Here is a 23231-nt window from a genome sequence, read left to right as displayed (position 1 = left end):
TTCTATTAAATTAATACTTGACATTTCCCACAAAAGAAGGAAAGGAAAATTCTTGGATGAGCTTTTGTTCATTTCTAAGAAAGGTGATAGTTTGCTTCTAAGCCCTGATTTGGTATTAACATTAATATTAATGATTGTATTTCAAAACTTTGCTTAATAGACACAACTCAAAAAAAGCCCTTTCCTTTTCCCATTATAAATATGTGGAGTCTTGAACAATGCTTTGTCTTGTTTTACTTCATCTTCTTTTTAAAATGCGATGAGTTTTTGAATCAGTTGCTCATTGCCATTAAAGAATATTGTCATGACCATGGACCTGTTGGAGCAAGTCCAGAGGAGAGATGCAAAGATGACAGGGCTGGAGCACCACTCTTATGTGGAAAGGCTGAGAGAGATAGGGCTGGAGAAGAGTCTGGCAGGCCAATATAAGGTCTCCAGGGAGACCTTATATTGGCCTGCCAGTACCTAAAGGGGGCCTACAGGAAAGCTGTGGACGGATTCTTTTTCAGGAAGGGTAGAGATAGGACAAGAAGGATTGGCTTTAAACTAGAAAAAGGTAGGTTTCGATTAGAATTTGGAAGAAGTTCTTGACTCAGGGGGTGGTGAGGCACTGGCACAGGCTGCCCAGAGAAGCTGTGGATTCCCAGTCCCTGGAAATGTTCAAGTCCAGGTTGGATGGGGCTTTGGGCAGCCTGGTCTGGCGGGAGGTGTCCCTGCCCTGCAGGGGGGTTGGAATTCAGTGGTCTTTAAGGTCCCTTTCAACCCAAACTTTTCTGTTATTCTGTGATTATGAAAAAAAAAAGACTGTGCATTCAGTCTGTTAAATAAGCACTGTAAAACTTGAATTTATCTATATGCTTTGGAAATATTTGTCTCAAGAGTGTAATTTTTCCCTTTTACACAAGAAGAAAACACAGAATCCTTGTAATCTAAATTATGACATGTAAATTGGCAGTATCCCTGTGAATAGAATCATGGAATATCCTTAGTTGGAAAGGACCCCCAAGGATCATCTGGTTCAACTTCTGGTCCAGGACCACCCAAAATTCAGACCACGTGTCTGAGAGCATTTTCCAAATGCTTCCTGAACTCTGTCAGGCTCGGTGCTCTGACCACTTCCCTGGGGAGCCTGTCCCAATGCCCAGCCACCCTCTGGGTGCAGAACCTTTTCCTAACACCCAGCCTGACCCTCCCCTGTCCCAGCTCCATGCCATTCCCTCGGGTCCTGTCGCTGTCCCCAGAGAGCAGAGTTCAGCACCTGCCCCTCCACTCCCCTCGTGAGGGAGCTGAAGGCCACCATGAGGCCTCCCTTCTGTCTGCTCTGCTCTGGGCTGAACAAACCAAGGGACCTCATTTGTTCCTCATACATAACAGCCTTCATTTGGACACTCTCTAGTAGTTTTATGTCCTTTTTATTCTGTAAATTCTAACTTCTAATAACTTCCAACTTACCCAGTAAGGTATTCAAAATAGCTTAAATACTGAATACTTCCACATTCAGAATCCCTGATTTTAGAGGGACTGAAGGAATCTAAAAATCTTTGAAAGGGAGAAGAGTCTGGGCAATATCATGATGTGGAGCTTTCTTCATAGACCAATAAACCAGGAAAATCAGGACTTTCTGCAAGCATCTCATGGTATTATCTAAAGTATTATCTAAACTATTCTTTTTGTGATATATGACTACTATATATTTCTGGGGAATGCAATACAGGAAAACACTGTTCAGTAGAGTAGTGTACTGCATCAGTGACAATGATAATGCTCAGCTTTTGATACAGATGGCAAAGCAAAAGGTAAGTTTCTTGTAGGTTTGATCCAAACTAATGGAGAAGATCTGAGATGCATGCGAATGGAGGGCAACTTGGGTGAGGCTGTTTATGAAACCATAGGATTCAGGAGAAGGAAAACAGCAATGGTAAAACAATCTACTTTGTGGAAGCAGATTTCACTGAGCTCAGATCATTGATAAGATCCTAAGGAAGATGAATGTAAGGAGTCAGAAGAATCAGTAGTGCTGTGGATAAGTATTTTAATAGTAAGAAGAAAGTAGTGAGGAGAAGAAAACCTGTCATCAGAAGTGTTTATGGTTTTTGTTTCTTTCAGCTTTTTTCTTCGTCTGTAATTAGGTGAACATCAGTTAATACCAGTGACAATGGTATGAGATCTCAGATTATATAGCTCACTTATCTAAACAATTTATTTTCATGTAGTTAGAATGTGATGAAACTTATCCCAGGTTACTTACCAAAACAACTGAATCTTTCTCAAACATAATATCTCAAATATATCTCAGGGCTGTTTCATAGAACATGAGCAAGATGGATGAAGTACCAGAAATTTTAGAACAGCAAATATAGCAAGAACAGAGTGCAAAAAGTAAAGAAGTGAAGAATTATAAATTAATCACCTTAGCAGTAATTCCAGGGAAAAAATAAACAATCTAGGAGACATAAAAGAAAGAGCAATATTAAATATGGATTTGTCTGTAACAAAATGTATTCTTTTACAACAGGGTAATTGTACTGTTGGTTAGTAAAAGAGTAGATTTAATCTACCATACAGTTAGTAAGATTTCTCATAAGTTATCACATAATGTAGCCTAGACAAAACTATACAGTGTATATGCAAAGATGGTGGGAGAATAATGCATGGAGAGAAGTTATCAATTCTGAGCAGTCTGAAAGGATTTGGGGGACAGCAATTTTCATTAACTTGCTTGTGAGTTGAATAGGAAGTACGATTTGTATATGACATTTGGCTAGTAGGCAGTGTAACATTATCTGCTGGTATATTTACATACCTCAGCCCAAGTCATGCTGTTGTTATCCTTAATGGAACTGTCTTCTCAGTTCCAATTAATTGATATATTTTGGAACCATTGTTGTTTCTTGTTCTCTTTTGCAGTTTTTTTTTTCAGAAAGCCTAATATAATAATAATAATAATAATAAACCTGTGTTTTTTGGAGTTTCTTGCATTCCCTTGATTACAAATATTTAGTCTGTCATTTATTTCAGGCTCTCACATGTTTTTAGGGAAGGTCAGGCATGTATTGTATGTAGTATAAATGATTTAGAAAACTGTTTCTTTTATTTTCAAGTCTATCCCATTATTACTCCAAAATACAACTGCTTAAAGACCTTACCTTTCAGATTTCAGATCTTGCAGTCACACTACAGACTCTAGGAATCTATTTTTTAATGATGGAATTGGAAAGGGGTGTCTAAGCAGTCTAAGCATCACTGCTTTGGGACCTATGAATCATAGCTTTAAAGAAAGAGACGCTAAAAGAAGGCATGCTAAGTCTTTGAGAATAGTTATGGAAAACCTTTTGTCTATTTTCTCTTGTCTTGTAAAAAGAAAGATAACTTTGAAACCTCCAAATATTTGAGTCCATTGTATACGTCTGCACTGTAAACCAAATTAATCCTTGGTTTAACTTCATATTTTCCAGTGCTGTTCTCATGGTTCAGTGCTTTGAACATGTGACTTTGGCCCCTAAGAGTAATCTAATTTTTGAACATCAGTAGAATTTATCAACTTTTTAAACAAGCAACAATAGATATCTATGTCAGAACAGGCAGGTCTGAAGACTACTCTGAGAGTTGGAATATAAATACTGACTTTACTTTGGTAGCTAGCATGATTAATTATACGTGAATTTTGTGCGAATTCAATGCTTTACTTATTTCACTCATTTGCTTTGTTGCCTGTCCCTTTGTAATTCAGCAAAATATTTCTAATGACATCAGGCAAGCAGATGAAAAGGCCACTATCCTGAGAAGGACTGTGTTGCTGAAGCAGCTATTCTGTTATGATGAGGTGGGAGACACTACTCTTCCAGCCTTCTATTTACTGTTAAATACCCATTCATGAAATAATTTAATATTTATTAATCAGCTTTAACGTTGAATGGGTATTTCTATAGAACTGCTCTAATGTTGAGGAATGGTATTCCAGAGACATGTCCTTCAAAAACATATATTTTCACTTTGTTCTTCAGGTGTGTTTAAAAGACGTTTAGATGTAGAGCTTAGGGATATGGTTTAGTGGGGACTGTTAGTGTTAGGTCAGAGGTTGGACTCGATGATCTTGAGGTCTCTTCCAACCTAGAAATTCTGTGATTCTGTGTCATTACCACTGTCATACAGCATCTTTAAATGAAAGAGTTGATCTATATTGTGATCACCATACCTTCTCCTAGATTATTATTATTTTTTAATAAATGGTGTGACACTACAAATAAAAGGTAATTCATATCTTGGGATTGTCTACAGATTCAAACAGACATGATGTTGTAATCTTTATATTCAGTCATTCTTTATAGGGAGTCTTTTACAGAGAGGCCTTCCTAAGTACTGACAGGAGATCATAATCGTGAAAAAAAAAAAAAAAATATATATATATATATATATATATATATTTCAGCTGCTCGAGGCCAGACCATTTGATAGCTGCTTAAAACAATACTGTAAAGTTTTACAGGCCTCAGGCAAGACTTTCTGTTATCTTTTCAGGATAGCTGTATCCTCTGATTATCTCATGATGATTTTACTTGAAATGTCTTGCTGGATATTATTGAAATGTCTTGCTTTTTCTGTGGTGATTTCACTTCTAATTTGACCATTTTGCTTTCTCTGCTTATTTTGAATATATGAAAGTTCATTTAATTTTTAGTAGCCCATTGGGATGTTGGTCTCTATAGAAATCTAGCCAATACAGAGGACTCAAGGAGAAAATGTGCTTGTACATCTGCTATGATTCAGATGCTACAAAACTAAATACTGGGCTTGGATACTATTTGTACACAGACCTTTTTCTTATAATTTCAAGTAAACTTGAAGATGATTTCTTTCCCTTCAGTGTTCTTTTTTCATACCATAAATGTGAGCCAAATGCACAGTTTTCCATCCTCATAAAACACACGTTACTGCATTTGTGAATTCTGGAATGAATCACTGGCTAAAGACTCATTATTCATGAAAACCATTAAAGTAAAAGGGAAGAAAACAGCTGGTTATTCAGTGAACGGGCAAAAAGTGTTTTATTTATTTAAAAATGTTAATTTTGCTAATGTGAATGTCTTTTCAATATTTTTAATATAGTCTTCTATAAATTGTAAGAGGTATGATGTACATATGTCACGGATTAAATTTTTACGTGCTATTTTAATTAAGTAAACAAGGTGATCAGGTGCTGGTTACAGCTGCACAGCTAAGTGAGATTTTTGTAATTAGCTCATGCACACACATATGCACCTTTCAAAACTAGGCACTAATTTGGGATTCTTCAGATTTTAGTGCCAACTTGAGATAACTTTAAAAGACAATAATAATCTGAGGGTCAGTTTTTACTCTTTCTAACAAGCTGATTGAACAATTCAAGTTTCAAAGCCTGCATCTGATTGAATTATGACTGCTGTCAACTCTAAAACTAATCCAAGAGAATCAAGTTCTTAAAAAAAGTTCCAAATTTGCTTTACTGGAAATGAAAATTCTTTTTAATGAGTGAGTTTAATTTTTTAATTAAAGAATTAAACTATACCCATGCAACATATTTATTCAACTCAAAAAAATAATAGTAGAAAATGGCAAATTGATGGTGCAATACCACCTTAAATGGAATAGCTTCTTAAAGAAATTGCTTATAAAAACTTGCAAGGAAAATAGTATGTTCTGGAGCTGTTTGTTTTTGTTTTTGTTTAGTTGGTTGGTTGTTTTTTTTTTTCAGGAGGAAGGCTGAAGTCACAAAAAAAAGTTTTATTTTTGTTTGGTTTTAGTAATAAATAATTGCTTAAATGTGTTCATGCTACCACTGATTCTTGATATGTTGAGTATGTTTGAAACATGCTTGTGTCTTTAAATACCAGGATGAGTGGGTAGGGCAAAGCAAAAGAATCTATCCGATAAAAGTAGGACTAGAAAAGTAAAATCTTTGTAAGGATGTAACTATTTCAGAAAGTGGTTTATGGAGAGTCATGAGCCATTGCACTTGGAAGCAATTTATGCTATCTTACCAATACAGTACTGTGCAAAACTAATTAGTTTTGATGAGATGATTTATTTGCAATGGGGCAACTGGGCTGTCACAACAATTCCTCTTCAAATTCTTACTTAGTGTTCTTCCCATGGTACTGTACTGCGTTAGGTGAGTATCACCTTTCATCCTGCTCATTGCAGCAAGCATACTTTAAGAATAAGGAAATGGAGAAGAGAAACCTACAAACCAGTGAGATTTAGAGGATAAAAATATGGGATCCATCCTAAGAGCCAAAATATCAAGCCCAGCATCTTGCAAAGGTGTTAAAAGAGCTAGTGGAATTGACTTAGAAATTTTTCAATTTGTAACACTTGCTTTACTCAACACTTGGTGCAGTCAAAATTAGCACAGGTTCTTCCCAGTCTTATTCCTAAATGTAGACAAATGCAATCAGGAATAAAATGGTATTTCTGTATATGTTTCACACACACAATTTTTGCCTCTCCAAGGGGACTGTCATTAATCAGGAGCTGTACTGATGCAGTTTTCTTCATCCTTGCTATTGAAATGTCCTTGTTTGCCAGGTGGCAAAGGAATAATGTCTGGTAAAATTACTTTGCTATGCTGGTTGCATATGCTGCAAACAAGGAACTTGTTCAGAGTGGATAGTAAATCACAAAAATAAGACAAGATCAGTTTATGTATCTCTGCCTACTCTTCTGTGCTGTCAGCTCTTAAGTTCAGACCCTCTGTGACCATGGAGGGCCACGGTGTGTTCTATATTTCTGGATAACCCTTGCAGGGCTTAAAAGGGTAATATGAGTATGTCAATACCCTGTTATTTTGTGTGTGTGAGAATCTATAAAGGTTGCTTTAAAGGTGTTTCCAGATCACTATTATTATTATTATTATTTTTACTGCAGAATATTTCTTACCTAGGGAGTATGCTTGATCATGTAGGCCAAGGCTGTGTTTATTTATCTGATATGGACGTCAGTAATACACACACGGGTTCTACGAAGCTTTATTTGTGTTGGTAAGCCTGACATTGATCTCCCAGTGCTTAGTGGTATTACTCACAAAAATATGAGCTTTGGAGGGAACAGAGCTGAGGTTTTCAATTATAACACGTTATATCCTTTTAAGAATTACTTAAATATGCATTTCCAGGATGGGCTATTAAAGAAATTCAGATTGTTACAGACTATTGGGTCCATAAAACGTGGTGTAAAAATTTCAGTTAAGCTTCATGGAGAAAAAAATGGATGTGTAAAAAATACTGTAAAATAAAATGCATATTGTACAAAATCAGGCATATACGTCTCCTGAAATATATTTCTAAGTAAAATCTATCAAAAAATATTTTACTAGAAGAAGAAATAAGCCCACAGAGCCCATTTCATACACTGTGCATGACTTGTATTCCTAAAATCAAGGAATTTTAATCAATGTAGATTAAAAATCAATGGCAACAGTTTAGGATTTTTCACTTTCACTACACCTGGAGGAAACAGATATTTTTCTGATGTCAATGTGAGTTTTAGGTGAAGTAAAACAGGGTAAGTCATTTGAATGTGAAAGTCCAATGAAAATATGGTTGAGTTGCGTTAGTTTGGTAGTTTTTAGATCAAAACATGTAATCGTATAATGCAGTGAGTCAAAATGTTATCCTTCTGAATATGAAATATATATTTGTTGAAAACACTAAAAAAAATAGCAATGAAAAATTGAAGTGTTATGGACAGGTTACATGCACCCTCTTTCAGAAAGATAGTTCAGTTACCTGCTATTGCAATATAGGCCTATTGAATGTGTTTCACAATGAGCATTTAAAAATCCAGGCAATCTAAATTCACTGATGTGTAAAAGCAGTAATAACAACAACAAAATCCCTCAATTTCTTTCTTGTACATTCTAGGCAATCACCTAAGTGGACACAAAATCTGTGTTTTAAGGCTGCTGTTGTAAAAGAGATGGATGGAATCAATGTGAACTGTTACGTGTTGTAATAACAATAGACAATGGCTCCAGCTTGTTGATGAGTAACTTGTAGCATTTTCAGTTCTAAAAATTAAAAATGAGAGCTAAAAAATAAATTATGGTAGAAATGCACAGATCATGAATAAATTATGTAAAAGCTCTCTAATAATCAGTAGTCTTACAGATAGAGGAGAAATAGTAGGTGTCATAAATACTGATTAAATAAGGATTTGGGTACTGTTTCGTATGCTATTTTAATCTGCATTTGATCTAGATGGATCAACAAAGAGTGAGCACAGAACTGATTGCAGAACTGTTCTGCATAATGACAAAATGGCTCACATTCAGAGTGGAAGTGTGTGTCACAAGGACTTTGCTCTGGCCATTGACCCAGCTCTACTCAATATTATCATTAACCCTAAGGGCGATCAAATAGAAATACATAGTGTTCATGGGGTTTATAGATAAATTTTCTATCTACACAACAGATGAGAATTAAGAGTGTTTAAGACACTAGCATCAGTATTCAAAATAACAATGAAAATCAGAAAAATAATCACTAAATGGTGTGGTAAAACTGAGACAAATGAAATCACTTTGCACAGAAATCACTGAGCACTAAGCAGACCGGGGAACAACTGGCTAGGTAATTACTCAAGGAGGAATGGGGGAAGAGAAGGTGGGATTGCAAACTGCTCATGACTATAAAATCACATTGGGATAAAAAGGTGTACAGTCTAGGTTATGATTTGAAGAATGGAGAAAAGCAAAGCTTTCACACATTGTCAAAAATGTCAAAAAGATGATACAGGGAACTACGGTATGGATGTGGCTCTTTAGCTTCTGGGGAAAATCATAAAGTCATGGAGGCCAGTTCTGGTCACGTGAAGGAAATGGTAGTGATGGGGAACAACCAGCATAGATTTATCGAGAGGAATAAATGCCTGACCAACCCGATTGCTTTCTGTGATGAAATGAATGAATTGGTGAACAAGGGAAAAGCAATGGCTGGAAGAAATTTCCCCTCACTACCAGAGATACTCAAGGCAGAACTGGCAAAAGCCCTGAGCAGCCTGGCCTGACCTAACATCTTACCCTGCTCTGAGCAGGATGTTGAAGAAGACACTTGATGGTGTCTTTTCAGCCTCAATTATTCTGTGAGTCTATATAGGGCTAGTGAGACAATCTTTTATCACCGTTCAGCTTCATTAATCTTTTTGTAATGTTTTGGAAATTACACTGCAAGAAAAACAGGAGGAGTTTCCCTAGAATAATAGCATTTCTAATTGGTTAAAAAAACAACCAACCAGCCAAAACAACAACAACAACAACAACAAAAAATCTTACAAGAGAACCTTTGAGTAAGCATGGCTTTAAATTCAAAACAAGAGAAAATGAGGAGACTCATCTGAAGACTGAGGAATCTTCCTTTGAAGTTAGAGTTCCTGCAAGTGGGGGAGAATAACATATTGTCCATATTCAGGACAAGCAGGGCAAGAATGAAGTGCTTTCTTTATAGCGAGAAAAAGTTGGGTTACATATTATTTAAAAACTTATAATGGCAAAGATACCAATGAAATAGTCTGTATAGAGAAGCGTGAAGTCTTCATGATTAGAGACATTTAAGAACAGAAGCATTTGACAAAGTGATTTCTGAGAGCAGAAAAAGAACATTTGAATATATTTCATGTTGTGCATGCATAGACTATGTGAAAATGATTTAAAGCTTTCCTGACTTCAAGCCCCTATTGTTTGCAGTATAACTGGGAGGTAATTTTTTAAAAAAACCTTCTGACAGTGAGTGTGTCAGGATTTGTTCAAAGACTGTCTTAGCTGTCGGTTTCACTACTTTTTTTCTGTAAGATTTATGTCAAAGCATGTTAAAATTTAACAATACACTTTTACACACGTCTTCGTACAAAACACAGTCTTCTTTGAATTATATCAACCCAAATTCTAACATTCAGTGTATACCTTTAGATACTTCCAAGAAAGCAGTGATATGATGCCATTTTTTTCAGCAGTTCATTAAGAGAGCAAAAAGCAAGCCTTTATCAATTTTCTCAGTTCTGTTATCTGAAAAAGAAAAAAAAAAAAAAAAGTGTACTTGTAAGGGAGTTCATCCTCTGCTTTCTTTCACAAAGAGCAAATATTTCTGTTACCTTTGTGTGAAGGTGGCGACAATGTTTTTCTCTGATGCATATGGACTTGCAGGAATGTGGTTTAATCTCTCCTCCTTCTCTTTTGGGTACAAGAAGCTCCAGACATTGCTCTGATACAGTGTGCTCCCTTGTCTCCTCTGCTGCATTGGCTGGTACATTGACAGCGAAGTCATTTAAGACAAGATCATACCTTGCAGTTTATTTGTACTTTAGGAAAGGCAGTACTTTGCTATTAATTGTTGTTGTTGTGTGTTTTTTTGTTTTGTTTTGTTTGTTTGTTTGTTTGTTTGTTTCATGACAAGGTATGTTTTATACTGAGAACTTAATGCAGAACTCATGGCTGGCCCAGGAATAAGTGGTCCTTCTAATTTTGCTTGTTTCACTCAAACTGCTCTTTTCCACCATGCAGGTGAGGGAATATAGTATTGCCTGAACTGGGGGTTTCTGATTCTTGCTTTTCAGGACCTTTTGACTCTCTTTTTGTTTGCTTGTTTGTTTCCTGGAATGCAGACAATTAGAGATGAGATTTAGGGCAGACTGCAAGTCAGCCTATATGGAGATGAAGTAGAAGTCTGATTCTTGCAAGGTTAAAGGCTTTAAATAAAGGGAATTATAAAGGGAATAATCTATCTCTTATCTTGTCAAGGACGATAACTACTCAACTACTCTACAGGTCAAGCCTCAGTTTTAGTCAGAATGGACCTTGATATATCATCTTAAGCATGAACTGAATCATTTGAACCAAGTAATTTTGGAGCAGGGAACAAAGTAAAGAAACTGAATTTTGTCACTTTATGACCTCTATACTCTTTTTCAGTGTGCTGTTTTACACCTTAGTCCTGTGGTATCTTTTGCTTTTAGTTGTGCTTCACAGACCCTATTGCAAGCAACAGAAACTCTCTATAAATATAGACTATGCAAGTTACAGTGACATTTCATTTGGTCAGGAGGCAAAAGAATAAGAGGAAAAAAAAATACAATTTTATTTTGTTTTAATCTTCCATTAGATAACTGTCATCAAACATAATGGAAGTGTGTCTGAAACATGATCCCTCACAGACGATTTTTCTGTGAAAATACAAGTCTGTTCTGGGAAAAGACCTGAATATTTCTATGCCACCAGACAGCTGCCACTTCTCTCACAACTAGGCATGGGAATGCAGCCCATGGGGTGGCTCCTTGTGTTTAATGTCTGGTGACATCAGAAGAGAATTGTTTTGATTGACTTGTTTTTATCCAAAGTGTCAGTAATTGTACTTAAATTGTACTCATATGAAATCCTACTATCTGAGTTTTCCTACTAGTTGAGGTACTGACAGTATTATGTGCATCCAGTCATCAGGGAGCTTCACACTTCAAAACTCAACCATTAAAAAAAGCCAACCAGTTTTCACCTGCTAGAACCTTTCTATTCTAATTGCCATGAAGGATGTTCTTTTAGCACCTTTGGAAAACATGTTTTATCTATCATGGGCTTTTCCGTTTTATTGAAGTCTCTTGTATTAATTCTCTCTTCCAGCATGTATTGTTGGACACAGGGCTTGAGCCATGAATCATTTAGATTTATCACTTGTTTGATTTAAGTGGTGTTTTACATTGGTTTACTTTCATTCATGAATAAATGGCTTTATAAATTATATTATATATTATTATATAAAACACTATCATATTATGCAATTTGTAAGTTTTGCAACTAAGATCATTGATAGTAAGGTAAAAAATATGTTACAAAGAGTTGATAATATTAACTAGCCAGAAAAGATGATGCTAGTTTCCATGAATTCTGGTCATAATCCCACCTAGCAAGAACTTTGAAATCTGCAACTCATTTGGTATTTCATAACTTAACCATATTAAGATCATATGGCCCTGTTGACTTTGAGCTATACAAGTGGAGTATGATGAAATACTAACTGAAGCTTGCATAACTTATCCTGACATAGAGTAATTTGCGTAAATTCTTCTGTGCTGAACTGGGCACTTCTGTAGTAAATGTTTCATCATGTTGTTTGCTGTTTTTCCTGTTACTGAAATTTGTTGTTTCTTTCTGAAAGCTGAAATATCTGTGCCATGCTGAGCAAAGCATGTGCTTGCAACTGCTACAGGTCTTTGCAAGAATTGAAGAATAGTGTCTCAGAGAGGTTTTGGGTATTGCTAGTGAGAAGAATTATCTGATGCTTCCCCATGGCTCTGCCTCTCCTAAAGCTTTTTATACCTTCCTCAAAAATAAATAATAAAAACTCTGAAAGACCTTAGTTGGCAATATCTTGTACAAAATGTCAGTGTAGAATCATATAAAGTGCTTTGAATCTGGGGGAGGAGTAAAATGTTACTTAGATTCAGAGGTCGTATACAATTTCAGGATTGCAGATCAGACTGGGAGGGGAAAATTTTGAATAAATCAAAATTGTCACAGTAGGAAAATTCATCTTTATGGAGTCTGTGTTGAGTCTTATATACCTCCATGGTATTGTCATCTTTCAGTGGCACTCAGACAATAATGTAATGACTGATACCAAAATAACTGAAAGATGATTAAATTGGACAGTAGAATGTAGAAGTGCTAAGTGATATAATAGTGTTCTGTTAACCCAGTGGTTTCCCTTAGCTGGTGACAAGGAATATAGTGATGGGGCACTATGAACAAGCAATAAGATATAATGTATCTTCCTGCCACAGAGTTTTTGATGAGGCATTAAAGTTCTCTGTTGACTAAGGCAAGGAGTGGGCTAAAAAAGGTAAATACAGATCTATGTGAAGTCACTAATAATCTGAGGTGGAAGCACTATGTGGAAATCTGAATGGGGGGAAAATAACATTACATGAGCAATATGATAAATGCCAGTTCTGAATCTATTTCTGGGTCCTACCAAGTGGATCAGTAAGAAGCTTAAAAAGTTTTGGGAAGAAACATGTTCTTAAGCTTTAGGAAAAGTTGTGCCTATTTTTAGTTCAACTGCCAGTATGAGAAGAATAATAAAACTCTTTGGATAGAAATGGGATATCACACACATGAAAATTAGGCCATATGATAGCCTGCAATAGCAGTGCTTTGTTCTCTGTTTTAGGGAAGCAACACTCCTCTTACAGTATTATGTATTTTTCTCTCAAATGTACATTCCTGCCGTCCTCCTGCTAACCTATAATGATCAATTATAAGAAGCTCCAAGCTTATAGTTGATCTTTTGATGTATTTAAATATAATTTTTAGTTAATTTATTACATTTCATATTTTGTTTGTAGGGTGTCAGCTGTTTATGTTGCATGTTGCAGGTGATCAGCTCTGGGGCAGACACGTTCTGCAGCGGAGCAGGGAATCGAGGCGGGCAGGGCTTTTTTTTCAGCATCAAGGCCACTCGAAGCAGCTGAGGAAGCCACTGGGACCCGGCAGCCTTCACGAGGGAGGCTGATGAGGCGTGGATGGAGCCAGCAGCACCTCCCCCCCCCCCCCCCCCCCGAAGTTCAAAGGCAGCCCCTGGGGAGCAAGGTGACCAGGACAGGCAAACAAGGCAAGGCATGGCAGTTCACGCAGGCAGGATGAGCAGGGAGGGCCCTTCACCACTCTTTTGCAGCAGTCTTTTCCCAATGGTGCTTGTAACATGCTTGCGAGGACCTGACCATGATATCCACCAGGCAGAAAACCATAGTCTCTGTGTCTCTTGTAGCCTCTCCAGCCACAGTCACTGATGTGGCTACTCAGATGGAGGGCTCAGGGAAACACACAGACATCCAGGTCTTGGGCTGCAGGGTGTGCCCAAGTCTTCTGTCAGTATCCGACAGCAGCAGCAGTGGGTATGCCTGTGGGAGGTGTGCCCAGGTTGAAGAGCTGTTCAGCCAGGTAGCTGAGCTTCAGGAGGAGGTGAGCAGGCTCAGGAGCATCAGGGAGCCAGGGAAATTGACCAGTGGAAATGTAGTCTACCCTCTTTGAGACAGACTCAGAAGCCTGCACAGGTGCCTCCTGCAACGCAGAAGACAAAAGTTACCTCATCCCACCAGGCAGTAGGAGGAGACCTAGGACACTGGGGGGAATGGAGGCAGGTTCCTGTTTGGGGTGGTAGGCAAGCCCTGTCCCTGACCAACTCACCTTCCCATCTACCCTTATGTAACAGACATGAAGCTCTAGAACGTGACAGTCAAAACAACGATGTAGATGAAAGCCCATCCCAGTTACCCCCTGCATCACTACATCTTCTGTCAAGAAAGAAAGAAAGAAGGATTATCATCATGGGGGACTCCCTTCTGAAAGGGACAGAGGGCCCAATATGCCAACCGGACCCAGCCCACAGGGAAATCTGTTGCCTCCCTGGGGCTTGGGTGAGAGACTTTGCTAAGAAAGTCACTCGCCTGGTACGGCCCACCGACTACTACCTGGTACTGGTTTTTTAGGCGTGTAATGACAAAGTAGCAATGAGAAGTCCGAGAGCAATCAAAAGGGGCTTTAGGGTGACTACTTAAAGGTTCAGGGGCACAGGTTGTGTTTGCCTCTGTCCTTCCAGTAGGGGGGATCAATTTTAACAAGCAGATTCATCACATTAATACGTGGCTTTGGGACTGGTGCAACCGGCAGAACTTTGGGTTTGTTGATTATGGGAAGGTCTACACGACACCATGCCTGCTGGCACCTCTCTCAGAGGGGGAAAAGGATTTTTGCTCAGAAGTTGGCAGGGCTGATAGGACTTTAAATTAGAGTCGAAGGGGGAAAGGGATAAAACCAGGCATGCCAGTGATGAGCTAAGGGATGGTGCGCTAGAATCAGAGGGACTGTGTGCTAGTGAGATCCTTCGGTCTGCTCCATAAGGTGCTGCATGAAGGGAAGCGCATTTGAAGTGATTCTACACAAACACACACAGTAATTTTTATTTTTTCCTAAGAAATCAAAACATGAGATACAGTTTTGCTACATTTGAAATGTTTCCCTTAAGTTTTTGATACAACGTATTTTAGACAAGCCACATTTCTGATCAGTTTATCAATACGTTGTTATAATCAGTCCTCCATAGAACATTTTGTGACAAATTTTCCCACATATTTTACAGTGTTTTGCATTTCAGACTGTGATAGATAAATCATTGATGCTTGTTGGGGTTCTGTGGGATCTGGCAGCTACCCGGGTCCTGGAGCACAAGTTGTTCCCAGGTGGGCCAGGCAGGGCCCAGCAGGCAATGCCCATCCCAACGAAGCACCAGGACTGGGGCACCAGGAGCACCTCCATGGGGCCAGGACCAGGCCAAGGCTGGGCAGGGTCATGGGCCTGCAGGTGGGCCCAGTTGGGCAGGGGCCATGACCGGGCAGGGCAGGGCTGTGGGGAGCTGGAGCCCAGCCTTGCTGTGGCCCCAGTGAGGTAGGGGCTGGTCTGGCTCTATGCTGTACTATCCCGGTCACTTCTTTGGTATCTTTAAAAGGGCTTAAATGCTGCAGCAGGGCAATCTGTAGCTAGTCTTACATAAACAACTCCTTTCAGTTACAGGCTACAGAGATAACAATAAGCCGATGTTTTAATATATATTCAGGACTGACAAATAGAAATATTTCCTCTAAATAAGAGAGAGGTATCTTTTGTCAATTGTCATGAAAGGGGTTAAATAGTTGTCTTGTACAAGTTTCAAGATCACATAGTGACTTATCTGTGTTGTTCTTTGCTATCTTACCTAGTAAGTGAACTGGAGAATTGGCTAGAAGCAGGTATTTATTCTTTTTTTTTAATTTTGCAGGCAAAGTGATGTCTCTACAAATTAACACTTGCATTAACAGTTGTAAATGATTATATGTTGTCAAAATTCAAGCAACATGCATGTAGTACTCATTTTAAAATACAATTCCAGAGTCATCTTGAAAATCATGTAGACAATAACAAATTGTCTTTTATCTGTAGAGTGGTGAGCTACCACCAGAAACTATTCAGTTTCCCCATGCTTTACGGAAGCAGAGGCTACCGTAAAAAAATGGCTCTTCCAACTAAGGTTTTAATTTTTGTCTTGATTGAAGGGTAGCAATATACTGGCTATGTATGGGAGCTTTTGGCCAACAGTGAAGCATCTTTTGGTGATAATTAATTGTCTATATGGTTAACTGTGTATATTATTATGCTTCACTTTCACTGTTTTTGCAGTAGCAAGCTTGTTTTCTGTAGTTGCACTTTTAAAATAATATTTTTCAAACATTTCTTAAAGCTGTTGGAAGTTTTTGTGTCTGTTTTGTTAATATGACTTTTTACACCTGTCAGTTTACCATGAGAAGCTGAAAAGGTACTGCTACACAAAATATATGTTTTGTTGCAATTAATGCTACATAATGCAAAATCATTTCTCTAAAAAACCTGCGGAGTGCCAAGCTATTTTTCTTTTCAGTGGCTTTGTTACTGTCATTGTCATGATCCATATAAAGAAAGAAACTGATATATTAAATTTGCATAAGTAATACTTAGATTATGATCGCTGTATTATTTTTTTTCTTAGTGTGTGATGACATTAAGTTCCAGAATAGACAGGTTGCGGTCAGTATTTAGCACCAGCTAAAATAAGATAAAGTCATCTTGACATGTAGATGGAATTAAATACCGTAACACTGACTGTAGAAAATGCCTTTAATAAGGAATCTTGCAAGTACAGTTCAGATACACTTTTCTATTTTAGTAGCAGCTGAAGGGGCTTGTGGAAGTCACTTAGACTAATCTCCTGCCCAAAACCAGAGATAACTTCAAAGGATGCTATGGCAGTCTTTGTTGAAACCCTTGTTAAAGTTGAGGAAAATGACATCATGGTTTTCCTGTTCCTCCACAAAGCCAGTCATTTCATTGCAAAAGTCAGTCACCTTCGTAAAGCACAGTTCACTTGGAGACAAGCCAGCATAGATTCATATTTCTGGAAGTAGTTTTCTTGAATATTTGCTCCTTAATTTTCCAAGACCGAGAAAAGCCCATGAAGCCTGAATATCCTGAATATTCCTTATTCCTTTTCTGCATAAGTTGGTCATAACCCTTTTCAGTCATTGGGAAGCACCTTCCATTATTTTCAAAGATGATAGAGTGCAGCCTTTCTGTGATGTTGGCTTCCTCCCTCAACACTCTTGAAAGCCCAGTCCCAGGAATTTATCTATGTTTAGCATATCTAAGTGGTCTCTAATTTGGTCCTTCTCTGCTGAGGACCATAATTCTCTCCTCCAAGACTCAACCATTGGATGCAGGGGTCTACAAGACACAAGATTTGCCAGTGAAGTTTGAGGTGAAGAAGGCATTGAATACCTCACCTTTTTCCAAGTTTTTTCTTACAGGGTCATCTGGCCTATTCAGCAGAATGTCTTCAATTTCCTTTTCTTTTTCTGCTGACATACTTGTAGAAGTCAATCTCCTTGCTTTTTCTATTCCTTGTCAATTTCAACTCCAGCAAGTTTTAACTCTCCTAATATGCACTATATATGACCAGGCAGTGTTTTGGTATTCCTACTCAGTTCTCTTTCTCTGCTTCAAATTTATATATTCTTCCTTTTGTGTTTAAGCTTAGTCAGGAAATCAGGCAAGCTGACTTTTTGTCATGCCTGCTTGTATTTTTGTATGTTTTTATGCTTTGAGAAGGATATCCCCGAAAAACAGTCATCTCTCCTGTTTTCCTCCAACCCTCATGATGGTCTCTTTTTGTGAACTTGATTATCAGTTTCCTAATCAGGCTGAAGTTTTCTCTTGTGAAGTCCAGGGCTGTGTTTCTGTGTTTACATTACACACTTCTCTCAGAACCTTAAACTCCATCATCTCATGGTTGCTGCTGTCAAGTCTTCTGTGACTTTCATATCCATGAGAAGTTCTTTATTTGTGAGTATCAGGTCCTCTGATAATCCTGGGTATCCTCCAGCTCTTCTGACTGTCCCATCCAGCAGCTCTATTAAAAACAGTCAATGAAAGTCTTCAACTCTCTCCATAAATCTGACTGTGTGGGGCCTTCCTCTTGCATTGAGCTGAGCGGATATCAATAATCAAAATCCCTTAGTATCTGCAATTGTGAAGTTTCTTCCAGTTGTCTGAAGAAGCCTTTGGCTACCTGCTCCTATCAATCATGCAGTCTGCAGCATTTGCCAACCATGATGTCATCTTTGTTGGCCCATTCTTCTAATCCTGCCACACTAGGTCTCCCTGGGCCTGCCACCTCCCCCATAGCTGGTCTTTGTGCATTTTTTTTCAGCTGCCTCCCTCTATATGCAGACACATTCCCAAGCAGACAGAGAGCAGCCCCTTCCTCTTCCATCCTGCCTGTCTTCGCTAAGAGTTTTTCTCCATTTACATGCATGTAGCTTTGCAGTTGTGTGGGCTGTCCCACAATGTGACGTGTAACTTTGGTAAGGGCATAATTCTGCAACTATTTTTAGTTCCTATGTTTACATGGGTAGTGTAAGAGCTACCTTCACTGCCACACGCTTTTACCTCTGTGCCTACATTTACCTGAGGGCTTTGGTCTGCATCCCCTGATCAATGATCAATGTAGGTTGGAGACTTCGTGATTGCTGGTAGCTTGCTGGCAAACATGCTGTTGCCTCTTTCCAATATGTGGCTTTCATTTCTCCCTAGAAGTCTGTGCTCTGTTGTGAAGATTCTGTTTTTGTCTAAGTTGAAACTGTAACAGCAGCATTGGCCATTCAGCCAAGCACTGATCTGTAGAATATGTCCCATTCTACCCGGTTAGTATGTCTACAGGGTGTAAACTCTGATACTACAGGTGGCTGAGATAAATGAAAAAAAATGAGGGTTTTCTCTGAAACCCTCATTCTATAACAAGTTCCAAAGAAGGCCTTTTTTCTCCTCTTCCATTACCTGACTGAAAATACCCTCTAGTTTCCTCGGTAGATTAAGAAACATCAACACAACATGGAAAGCAAGAGCGGAAATCCTGTTTTATTCACTGAGCCTGGATGAAATTTTCAGGGTAGGTCTGGTAAGGCTTCCATGCATTAACTTCTAGGTTATATCAGAACAAACTGTACTGACACATATTTCAAAGACATGATCTCCACATAATGCTCCTAGAACCCTTTCATTAGAATAAGCTGTTGCATATTCTACATGCATTTTCTGTCCATGCAGTTGATGATGGAACTAGTTAAAAATTGTTTTTCTTATGCCACTTTCTGTATGTGGGTTACAATTATAAATCAGACAGCCAGAGTGCACAGGAAGGATCAAATCATAAATATGATTTCATATTTTTTATGTGTTCTATTTAGGGAAGACTTGGATAAACCTGTTCTCCACCTTTCTGTTTATTTCTTTTTTAATGGCTACATTTTTTCATATGTTCTGTAGCAAATAAAAGTTCAACTAGTAGTAATACTGCTTTGTGGTGTTCAGCAATAGTTGACTTTTTTCCATACTTCTGTGTAAAAGAATTGAGATATTTTTTTTCTTAACTGAAGAGTTTTGGCATCCTCCCACAACACTCTTTTCTGATGAAGCTGTTTGTTATATGCAGAAGGAAGAGAGGAATAGATTTAAAAACTGAGTTTCTCAAGCCATAATTTGACAATCATTTCATTAAGTCAGCATTGCAGTATAACTATCTTTCATCCCTCTGGGGAGAGGGGGTTTATTTTTGCATTGATTTTAATGTGGGCATAGAGAGGAAGAGTGCTGGAGGATGTTTTGGAGGGAGGAGAACTAAGTCCATGTATACTGCTTCCATACTGGAAGAACTATGTGTTGTTATCATAGTATTTTTTAGTTCAATATCTGTTGCAGGAAGCACGGCCGAAAGCACGACAGACACCAGTATGGTCAGATCATGCTCCATTTTATTGCCCAAATAGCCTGACTTTTATAGTGAACTTAACAGGGGTGGACAGTGTTTCACACAAGATTATTGGTCAAAAGCACTCAGACAAACAACTACAAGAAAACAACCCCACCTGCAAGAAAACAACCCCCTTGTGATTAGCAGTCACGTAGACCTTGTCCTTGAAGTCAGCTACTGGTAACAATATTTTTCTAAATTCCTCAATTGGGCGATGTGGGAACACTGTCATGGGAACTTCTCATAGTTGCCCTGGTAGCTTGATTTGCTCAGCTGCAGCAAGCCATGGGATTTTTGCTGTTTCAAAAAATTCTTCAACAAGTATCACCTGAATAGGTGTTCTAGAATTAAGTCATCCGACTTAAAGATTAAAGACTTCTTAAATTCTAAGTGCACATATACTGGAGAGGACAAAAGCTAAGGGAGGAAAAGAAAAATATAGAAGTCCCTCTCTTTATGTGAAATCTGTATGTCATGTTGTACACTTATAATAAAAAACAGTTGGTTAAAGGTCAATGCCTTTTATCAAAAGCTTTTGTGGGTGATGTGGGGTGTTTGTTAGATGTGGGGGTTATGTATGCTGTCTGTATATTGCTAACTTTTCTGATAATAGCTCCTTGGTTGTCAAAATCTGGTATCAAAGAAAATTATTATGCAGCTCCCTGAGCTAGCATAGGCTTAGGGAGACAACACCAAGTTATGAGGGTCTGGAAATAAAATTATATGCAAGTAATTGGTAATACAATTTAAGCTGAACTTTTATTTGGTAGTCTTTACATGAAAGTATTTTCAGAAAGTATATTTTAAAAGTTGACAACTGTTACCATTGGTTATCTACAATAGTACTGGCAAACTGAATATTTTGTCTGAGATTTTTTTCTGCACTAGTTCCCAGGGAAAACTCAAGAAATGCAGAGTAAGTATAAACAGCACTCTATGCCCAAGCCCAGTAATTTTACCAAATATTGTATGTTACTCAGCACATAAACAGCCCTGAGAAGGTCTCCATTACTGTAAGTGCTTCTCTAAGTCTTACTTGTTCTATATCCCTCTCTTAATGAATAAATAAATTTGCAGTATTTTGTGGAATATAAAATCCAAGAACACTTGAAAGCTTTTCTTAGAGTATATCTTATAGCCTGAATATGAGACTTTCTGTTGGACTGAAACCTCTCAGGCAAAAGCTGTTAAAGGCATCCTTCCCCTCTCTCATGCAAATTCTTTATCCATTAGCTTGGTACACAGAAGGGCAGCACTACTTTGGTTCTTGTAACAATGACTCTAAATGAAAGCTGGCATCATTGCTACATTTGTGTAGAGCTCATTTTGTAAGTTTGAGTAAATCTAGTCTTCTCAAGGAGTTTTTGTATGAAGATAGACACTAAGTGGCCTAGAGCAATGGAGGAAATTCTGTGAGTGCAGAGGAACTTGGGAGACTTTACAGTTAAAAATGCACATGCTTTCTCACTTTGTTTATTTATGGGCTTATGGTTGGATTTGAGGATAAGACTGTTCGCCTTTAGAATTCTTTCTAAATGCTGTCTTTTTTGGTGGTGGTGGTGTTTTTTTTTGTTTTTTTTTGTTTTTTTTTTTTTTGGCTAATCTTCTTGATATCCAGTTCTCTGTTTCTAAAAGGGAGATGGTAGAGTTATTCACCTCAATGTCATCAGTCTATGCAGTTAAGGTTCATAGGAGTGATGTTTGTGAAGGGAAATCAAAACTGAGTACGTAGTTGCAAGAAGCTATGATTCTACGCACCCTTATTAACTTTGTCAGTCACTTCATGTGAGGTTTAGTTTAGCAATTGCTACTGACATCCTGTGATTTACATATTTTTTCTTATTCAGAATTTCAAGTTTCTTATTGCAGTACTTGTTCTCAGCTGCTCATTTGGCTGGTACGCTGTACTCAGTCAAGTATAATTTTTAGCTGTTCTTGGAGCCCACTTTCTGTCATGCTGTAAGGACACATATGTATTCATATGACGCCTATCTGTTCTGCCTGTTGTATCTGATTTTTATTATTTCCTCAAAGGAAGTTACACTTAAGATGTGTTAGACAAAGAAGAAAAGAGAAGGCAAGGTAAAAGAGAAGCAAGAGAAGTGCCAGGAGCAAAAGGGAAAGTGAAGGATTGGATGAACCATAAAAGCACCAGATTTTGATGGGTGAGAAGGCACATCACAGAAGAAGGAAGGCACACCCAACACTTAACAGAGCATTAGTTTTTTCTTTTATACTTGGAAATGTTCTGTTCTAGTAATCTCAAGAATGAAATCACAGCTCAAGGAGTGCTGTAAATGGTATTTCCAGGCTGTAATCATCATCCTGTGACTCACAGGGACTCTTTTAATTATTGGTAAAGAGAATTTTGTTTTCTCTTTGACTTGGTACCATGAAACTATCATCCCGATTAAACCCTAAACATTATAGGAGAAGTAAACAGATGTCTTCAGTCTCTTTCCTTTATTTATAGGTGCTTGAATGATGCAATCCTTTCTCTGTGGTTGGGAATATGGAGGAAAGGATAAGGGTGTTCCACATATATGCATACCTTCAAAAGCAAGTGGGATTTTTAAGGTTTCTGTGTCAGGGCTCTATTTTAATGTAGTAAATGCTTTATTTTAGAAAAGATCACAGAGTGAAAGTGTTAAAAAGATTAACTGACCTGCAATTGCTGATGATGGTGTTTTTAGTTTTAAAACTGGAAAAACAAACAAACAAACAAACAAACAAAACATTAAAACAGTTAAATTTAGTATATGTGTTCAGATATTTTTGCTGCTTTTGCAATTATTGAAGCTCTGTTTGCTTCCCAGCCCCCTGCCCTCTCCTAGAAAATGTTAAAGTTCATATTATTGCAGTTTGTTGCGAAAAGAGTTGTCAAGTCACAACGACCATATTAAAACATCAGAGCAGGAAACAAATCTGTTCAATAACAACTGATAAACATATACACTAAAACTGCATATCAGACATTGAATGGTCTCCTCATTCCACTTCTTCTAGTCCATAAAGAAACCAATTTTCTCTTGTCTCTCATTATTGCACTATTTATGAGCATACACCCATACTGTTTTTCTAGTAAACATAAAAGTTTTCTTATGTCTGTCATTGTAGCTAATCTAGAGATCCAGGTGTCCTACCAGATGCCATTTTTAGCTAGTAATATGGAATAGGCAAAGACTACCTGGAGCTGAATCTGGGAAACAATGAAACAAGAACAGATTCTACAAGTACTTAAGCTACAAAAGGAAGACTAGAGAAAATATGGACCCTGCTGAGCGTAAAAGACTGCTGGTGACAACGGACACGGATAAGGCTAAAATATTTAAAACTTCT

At 37.9% G+C, this 23231-nt stretch overlaps 1 protein-coding gene across 3 annotated transcripts in view; it reads left to right on the top strand.

Moving 5' to 3' along the window:
- The window catches only part of CDH12 (cadherin 12), a 579148-nt gene that overhangs the window by 185729 nt on the left and 370188 nt on the right, over window positions 1-23231 (top strand). Inside the window, exon 1 of one of the 3 annotated variants that reach the window (XM_068670856.1) lies at window positions 18908-19031. The exons of the other annotated variants lie outside the window; for them this stretch is intronic. The gene's annotated coding sequence lies outside the window, so the exon portion shown is untranslated. Of the gene's footprint in view, window positions 1-18907; window positions 19032-23231 lie in introns of those variants that run through there. 3 annotated transcript variants of the gene reach the window in all.

The sequence above is a fragment of the Anas acuta genome, chromosome 2 (assembly GCF_963932015.1).
Source record: "Anas acuta chromosome 2, bAnaAcu1.1, whole genome shotgun sequence".
Classification (NCBI taxonomy): Eukaryota; Metazoa; Chordata; class Aves; order Anseriformes; family Anatidae; genus Anas; species Anas acuta.
The sequence above is the reverse complement of the archived record's forward strand: the minus strand, read 5'-3'. Positions and strand labels throughout refer to the sequence as shown.